The sequence below is a fragment of the Cupressus sempervirens genome, chromosome 3 (assembly GCF_028749045.1).
Source record: "Cupressus sempervirens isolate cs-2001-9-10 chromosome 3, ASM2874904v1, whole genome shotgun sequence".
NCBI lineage: Eukaryota > Viridiplantae > Streptophyta > Pinopsida > Cupressales > Cupressaceae > Cupressus > Cupressus sempervirens.
This window is the reverse complement of record NC_143120.1, coordinates 419,606,833-419,614,570: the sequence shown is the minus strand read 5'-3', so window position 1 is coordinate 419,614,570 and position 7,738 is coordinate 419,606,833. Positions and strand designations below refer to the sequence as shown.

At 37.2% G+C, this 7,738-nt stretch overlaps 1 non-coding gene across 1 annotated transcript; it reads right to left on the bottom strand.

Moving 5' to 3' along the window:
- Window positions 1-808: 808 nt before the first annotated feature.
- On the bottom strand, window positions 809-881 carry TRNAF-GAA (transfer RNA phenylalanine (anticodon GAA)). Its single transcript has one exon. It is a non-coding gene; the product is annotated as a tRNA-Phe (tRNA).
- Window positions 882-7,738: the final 6,857 nt, after the last annotated feature.

Here is a 7,738-nt window from a genome sequence, read left to right as displayed (position 1 = left end):
AAATGTGGTTTAGTTTAAGGTAACAATCCTCTACTTCTATAAAAAAATGTGGTTCATTTTAACGTAGCATAATTTCATCTCTGTGTATTGATGCATTCTGGCTTATATACAGCAATTTAGTGCCATGGATTGTCACTGATATGCTAAGTAGCATGGGAAAGTAACTGGTATTTTAGGATAGAAATTAACTACATTCAGGTTGAGATAAAAAGGGGGCAAAAGAGGAATTCAGTGGGAAAACAAATTGCATCAGCCAAAACATAAGTCTTCTATTCCATACAAGTTAGAAACTAAAGCATCCTGCAGCATTTGCCTACTCAATCACAAATGTTGAGATTGTTTACTCTAGTGAAAGAGATCACCTTCATCCTAAGAGATGAATAATTTTGCACCTGAAATAAGACATCTGTAGAGAACCTCAACGCGTTTACAGTCCGATAAGAAAACTTGTCAGTAAATGTTTTCGTCTGTTTGAACAGCTCGGTTAAAGCCTAGAGAAAGATGATATATGTCTGGAAGTTGTTGAACAAACAAATCGGAGGCTAAGATTGCTCCTACCGTCTGAAAAGTGAGCCAATTTTGCAAAGAAATGGTAATCAATTATTTGTTTGACTAGGGCAACTATTAAGTGCAAATTAGTTTTAAAAGCGCAACAGATTTTGAAATCAATTTTCGTCACGCGCAACTTACTGTTAGCCAGATAAAGTTGAAACGCCAATCGGTCAAAGAGATGGAAAAAACATTTAAAAGATTCTACGTGTGAAGTTGAAAAATGAGATTAAACAACTGTTTAAAAGGGAACGATCAATGCGGTGAGCGTGGATCGAACACGCGACCTTCAGATCTTCAGTCTGACGCTCTCCCAACTGAGCTATCCCCGCATTGCTGAAAATTATTGTATCGTACAATTAATCAATCCTCAATCGTCAGTAAAAATAATAATAATAGCATAAAACAATGTGTTTCAGTCGTGCGGTCCATGCCCAAAAACATTCCTTCTTCTCACGCTATCTAGGCTTGAAAAAAATCCGTGCAGAAATAGTTATATGCACCGTACCCCTCGTAACCACCAAAAATCTGTGAAAAACACCATCAACTAAACCCTAATAACACTTTAACCCTTGAGAAGCACAATTTGTGGCACCAATCTTTTCGAGATGAATTCCTGTCAGCGCTAAGTTTCAGCACAAACGTAAACCCCGGGCCCATCTGCACAACACACCCATTCTATGGCATGCATATATTAAATTACTTCAAGCTATGTGAATGCCATGAATGGCTTTAGGATTGTTTATCAAGACAGGGGGCTTAAGGGGTCTGTATCAAGGCTTTGGAATATTGATTCTCAATTATCCTCCTTCCAATGCACTGTGGGCAGCAGCAAAAGTGGATGAGTGCAGGCCGCTGCGTAGCATCCCAACAGAGGAGGCTGAGTTGAAGGTCCAGGATACATGAAACAAAAACAATTCACTTCATTTCATGGAAGAGATACACGTCCATAGAAAAGTTGTATTTGGCAGATCAAAGGCTGAGCATGCAGAGGCGCGTGGAAGATTATAGGTTGATGTGGTATGTGGAGTCGTGGACACTTTGCATTATAAGTTTATAGAGTATAGACAAAATAAGTTATTAATTTGGAATGAAAATAATTTATACAATACGGAAAACTGAAAAGCTTGGTCAGTGACTTCGAAGCTTTCACAGATGAAATTAAATTGTATACGCAAAAGAATATGCAATAGATGAAAGCCTCTTGCGAAGACAGTGCACAAATTAGTTGTCTCCTAAATTTGATTTAGTTGTACAGTAATATTTCTTGTAGTCAATTCAAAGGGAGAATTCCCCTTGCACATATGCTCTTCTCAAACACCCCACTTCTTTGGGGTTCAATTCTAATATTCAATGTTTCCAACTTTAGCACAAGCTTGTTATTAGACCGAAAGAGTAGAATAAAAAAAAAAATGGTGTCATTACCTTATGTACGTCTATGTGATTATAAGTGCAATCTCCATCATCAAAATTTATTTTGAAGAAGTGGACAATAAGCTAACTTCATGTTTAATTACCAAAAACATACATTGACAAGAAGCAGGCAATTAAGCATGAAGTTTCTGGGTTCAGTCAATGTAGCAATAAAAATCAAACTTATTTGACACTTAAGATGGATGTACTTGAAGAAAGGAAAAAACAAATAACTATTTTGTGTCTACATGTCCTCTCTAGCAATTCTATTATTAGCTCTCTATTAAAAAAATAGAAGTACTTCATCAAAAATAAACATAATAATTTGTAACATAGACCTTATAAATTTTTTTATGATAAATTTTAATTGTAACTAAACATTACAATATATTTATATAAACTTTAACAAATATTGAACATATTTTTAGGAATGAATACATTTAATTTTGATTTTATAATAAGAATTTTTATTAAAATATTAAATGATATATATAATCTTCACAAAATTCATAACTTTTAAACATGAAATTATATATATTATTATTAACATCTTATAAATAAGCATGTCTTAGTCCGGCCATTTAAATCTAGAAGGCCGCTCCATAGAATTATAGCAACTTCTTTTTTTCAATTTTTGTTTTACTTCTATGGAGGTCACCAGTAAGAATTGTGTCGACAAAGTAATTGTAAAACATAGAGATAAGTTTTATGGGTATTAATGTATTGATAAAGTTAATAAAATTTTCAAGTAAAGATTACAAATTTTTGTGAAGAGTAAAAATATAATTTTTTATTATTATGGTGTATAAGTGGATTGTCATTAGTACATTGAAAATTTATTAATAGGATTTTAGTTATATATTAATTTGTTTACTTGATGTTTTTGAAATTAAAAGCGACCAAAAACAAGGGGGTCGGCCCTTAACAGTCAAAAGGCTGGTAACAAGCACATTACCAACCAGTAACAAAACCAGACAAAAAGAACAGGAGTACCAGCAGGCAGAGACTTAAACCATAGACCAGAGAGCTAGAACCAGAAAGGAAACAATCCTAGCTACTAACCACATAGTCCATAAAGGCACCCAAGCCTAATAAAAACTTAAATACAGCTGAATACCAGCAAAACCATAACAGCCAAAAAAGTATATAAAGTCTTTGGATCCTTAGATCCCCATAACTGAACAGAACTAAAAAAGATTTAGATTTCTTTTTTCCCTTTTCCCCTTGCATGAAGTAGAATTTGGGCCCAGTCATCGGCAAGAAACTTGAAGAGTAATTTGTTGTCCTCCATGTCCAAGCCAGCTTCCTCCTTCTCATGTGCTAGCAATTGGAGGGTAGTTGCAGCAACATGAGTAACTTTAAGTCCAAACTTGGAGAAGGTGAAAAACCCCTCCTCCAAAGCTTTGACCCTTTCCTCCAAGTTCATGTAATGCTTCTCCACCGCCTCAGTCTCCTCTTTATGCTCCTCGCCCTTCTTTGCAGCAACCTCCTTCATTTTCTGTCCCTGTGGTTTGTCTTGCAGCACCCGTGGGTTAGAGGAAGTCTTCAAATTTTCCTTAACAGGGGAAGAAATGGTAATTGGGGAATTATCCTTTTTGCTCATCTCATCACAAAAAGTAATAGGTTTAAGTGAGAAGCTGGCTGAAACATGGGTTGTCTCAGTATTCCTTTCTTTTCCTTTCGACACTTGAGTTTGAGTATCATCCATTAAAATGTTCCTAGAATTGAAAATTTTTTCCCCCTCCTCATTACCTTCATCCTTTTTGGAGTTGGAAATATTTTCCTCCTCCCTTCTGTCACTGTTATTTCTTGAGCTATCTTCTTCAACTTCCTCAACCTGGTATCTGATGGACTTCTGCTTAACGTAGCCTGGGACTGAGCTAACCTACCAGACCTTCTTCTAGCTTTTTCCCCAATATCCTCACCAGAATCCTCTCCAACAACCTCAACCACCTTTTCAACTTTAATTTTCTTGTTTCCCTTTTGTTCTAAGGCTATGTCAGGCTTTTTCTTTTTCTTAGTATCCTTGCTAGGAGATGGCCTAGGAGTATGGATTTTCATCCCCATATTGGAGCTCGGGGGGGAACCCAAACTATGGCAAGGGTTTTCCACTACAACCTCTCTGGGGGGGCAGAAAGCTAAGTGGAACTGGTACAAACAAAAAATTAACCCCTGATGAATAATGGTGAAGTTTAAGCCTTTATTCTTTTTTTCCCTAATATCATTAACCATATCCTTGAGCGAATGCAGAAGGAAAAACGGAATGGAAATGAAATCCCTATTTCTAAAGTGATTCAACAATGGAAAATGATAATAATAGCACACTCCAAACTTGCCTTCCAGTGTGAGATACTTCATCAAGACCAAACACACATCATCCCAGGGCTCGGGTAGCTTATCCCTTTTAAACCCTCCTCTGTAACAAATCGGCTCCTCATTCTCCGCAAAGAAGTTATTCATGCTAGCCTCATCCAAGAATTTAGTGACTTTCTTCCATTTTTTGCCCTTCACTGTGAGTCCTATTGCCATGGTAATTACCTCCTCCATGACCTGAAATGTAATGTCGTTGATTGTAACATTTCTATCATTCCAATTATTCACAAATTGTAATGCACAATTTTCATCATACCCAGCCATGGACATCATATAGGGCAAAAAATCCCCTTCTTTCAGAAGATACCAGGTCACCATCCTATCCTTGAAGTTCTCTAATCTTGTTGGTTCCAACCGATTCAAATCACCCCCCATTTCAATTCCTCCACTATTTGGCCTCTCTTCTTCCGAAATACGCATCGGGATTTTATCACTTTTAAATTCTCTGTGGCTACTCTCTTGCTTAAATCCTTTGAGGGAATAAGGATCAAAATTACAGACCTGTATATGATGTGCTCCAGAATCCCATAACATCTTATTATGAGATTCATGGGTATTAAAAAACCTACTTTTCTCTCCCCGTCGATTTCTGACATCCCAAGCCATAATATCTATCATACTTCCTTTTAGAGAGCGATTCGAAGCTTGCAACAAGTTTCCATAATTACGAAAAGATAATTTCCTTAATTCATAATTACTCCACTTGTCATTTGTACGGCCACATCTGTCTCTTGTTTCCAAAATGCTAAAGTTTAATTTAGCGACAAAGTTTTCCATCTTGCCAAATTTGGCCTTACTTTTAAATTTAGTGATCACCATTTTGAATTTTGCCACTTTTTTTCCTTGGATATCAATATCCTTAGATTTTCGTTGATATCCACTAAATTTTCCCAACACGTGATTGTCCTAATGTTAAACCCCATGGTAGCCGCAGTGTCTGCCACTTGATTACCCTCCCAGTAGATATGCTGCAGGTGGACCATTCTCATTTCCTCCAGTATATTTTTAATATCCAGGATGATATTTCTAATCTTCCATCCCAATTTTGCCTCCCCCTTAACCCAATTGATCACTAGTTTGGAGTCCCCTTCTGTCATTAACTCTAAAATGTTTCTTTCCCTAGCGAGTTGAAGATCCCATAATAATGCCATAGCTTTTGCCACATTATTGCTACCAATTCCCACCTAGCCTACATAAACCAATAGCACATCACCATTCCTGTCTCTCAGCACACCTCTAGCCACTCCCTGTCCTCCTTTGGCAGCTCCATCAAAATTCAATTTATACTTTGTGATGGTGGGTGGTCTCCATATTGTCTCTTGTCTCCTCCTCCTAGCGAAGTTATCAAATAGGAAGAAATCCTCTTGACAACCCCAATTCTCAGCCACAATGCCTTTGAGTCTTTTGGGTTCCTCCTTTGGCATCATGTATTTAGCTACCCTTAGATTTTCCTTTAACAGTTTGTTCAACACTCCAAAAACCACTTCAACCATCCTTTTTTCCTCCATGAATTTCATGTTATTCCTTTCTTTCCATATGTTCCAGCATACATATGGTGGGATAATCTTCCATAAAAGGATTAGTTTTGGATGATGGAATGGGCAATCCCAATTATCCACAAACTATCCCAAGTTATCTTTCATGACCCAAGCCACCCCCAATCTTTCCCAAACCTTAGTCCAAGTGTCAACCGCAAACTGACATTCAATGAAAAGGTGGTAAATAATTTCTTCCTTTTGTTCACAAAGGCAGCAATTGTTTGTTATGTAGAATCCCCTTTTTTTCAAATTATCAATTGTTAAAAATTTTCCATGTTGAACTGTCCACCAAAAGAAATTAATCTTAGGTAAAAGGTTATTGATCCATACCTTGCTCCACATAGTTGGGCATAGTTCCTTATTGAACATTAAGGTATAAGCATATTTGATAGTGAAGTTCCCATTCAGAGTTAAATCCCAAGCCATCCTCTTACTAGTTCTTCCAGTTCCTCTATGAGAATAACTATCTCCCGCGGATGATACTCCTTATACAGCTTCTTCCATCTCCTCCCCTGATCCATGTAGTCTCCCACTTTAACCCCTATGTCCTCCTTAAGGAGTTCCATTACACCACTATATTTACTTAAGGCCAGCAGTTTCCCATCCATCCACCTGTCTTCCCAAAACCTTATATTGAAGTCAGTGCCCACAATCCACCTCAATCCTTCTCTTAGCAGCCCTCTATTTCTAACAATGTTATGCTAGATCTTTGAACCTCTCGGGAGGTCATTATTATATAGGTTCCACTGAAAGGAGGTATTAGACAAATATTTAGCTTTCATTATATTTCCCCATCTCGTGTTTCCTTCTGCCAGTCTCCATCCAATTTTTGTGAGAAGAGCTTTATTAAGGTCTTTCATTCTTCTAATCCCAAGCCCCCCCTTAGCTTTTGGTTTACACACCTCCTCTGAGTTGACCAGATTCAATTTATTTTTCTCTTCAGTCCCTAACCACAAGAAGTTCCTTTGAATTCTCTCAATCTTATCAGCCATATTTAGATTAATCTTGAATATGGATAAGAAATAAATAGGGATTCCCTGAAGAGCAGCAGCAATCAATTGTAGTTTTTCAGCATTGCTTAATATCTTCCCTCTCCATCTTGCAAGCTTCTTTTGAATTCTCTCCACTATTGTATTCCAAAATTCATTAGAAACCTCCTTAGTAGTGAGAGGGAGGCCTAAAAAAGTGTGTGGGAGGCAAGCGGATTGGCAATCCAAGATTTTCCTAATCCTTCTTTGAAGTGAAGAATTAGTGTTAAAGAAATAAATTTTTATTTTTTGGTAGTTCACCCGTTGCCCTGAGCTTTCTTCATAATTATGTAAAATCATTTTCCAAGCTTCAGCCTCCATGATTGAAGATTCCCCAAATAGGAAGGTATCATCCACAAATTGTTGTATAACCTCAGCTTCAGCATTGGTGGCTAGTTTAACACCTTTAATGCAACCCGAATCCACTAATTTATAGAATGATCTTCCCAAGACTTTAGCTACCATGATAAACAGGTAAGGTGAGAGTGGGTCACCCTGTCTTAAGCCTTTTCCTACCATTATGTTACCCCATGGGGACCCATTTAGTAGGACAGAGTACTGCACTGAGCTAATCATCAACATGATTAGGTTTATAATCCTATTGTTAAATCCAATTCTTTCTAGTACATTCTAAAGGAAGTCCCAATTGACCTTATCATAAGCTTTGGAAATGTCCATCTTGAATGCCATTCTTGGTTGCCTACTCTTTTCCATTGAATGGATAACCTCATGGGTTGTAATAGCCACATCAAGGATCTACCTTCTTGGTACAAACCCCTTCTAAGGACTACCAACAATTTTTTCCAAGAAAGGCTTTAATCTGTTCACTAAAACCTT